We start from the raw sequence: 364 nt of genomic DNA, 5'->3' as shown, positions 1-364 counted from the left end.
GGTTCACAAATCCGAACATATGGCACTAAAACAATACCATTTGATCTTGGACTCAACCGAAATTTTATATGGTCTTTCACCGTCGCCGTAGTCGAACATCCAATACTAGGAGCAGATTTTTTTAAAATATCATGGTTTATTGGTTGACTTACGCAATCAAAAACTTCTGGACCCGAAACAAATAAATGATCGAATCGATTCACGTGTAGTGGAATCTATAGTCACAATTGATTCTGCGCAGGAAATACTTAAATGTTTTCCATCGATAAGTAACCCACTGCTGTGCAGAAATCAAAACACAAAGTGCAACACCATATTTCGACACACGGCAACCCAGTCTCCGAAAGGGCACGCCGCTTATCAG

Source organism: Rhagoletis pomonella, unplaced genomic scaffold (genome assembly GCF_013731165.1).
Source record: "Rhagoletis pomonella isolate Grant_MI unplaced genomic scaffold, Rhpom_1.0 Rhpom_scaffold_04401, whole genome shotgun sequence".
Classification (NCBI taxonomy): Eukaryota; Metazoa; Arthropoda; class Insecta; order Diptera; family Tephritidae; genus Rhagoletis; species Rhagoletis pomonella.
This window is presented reverse-complemented; position numbering follows the sequence as displayed.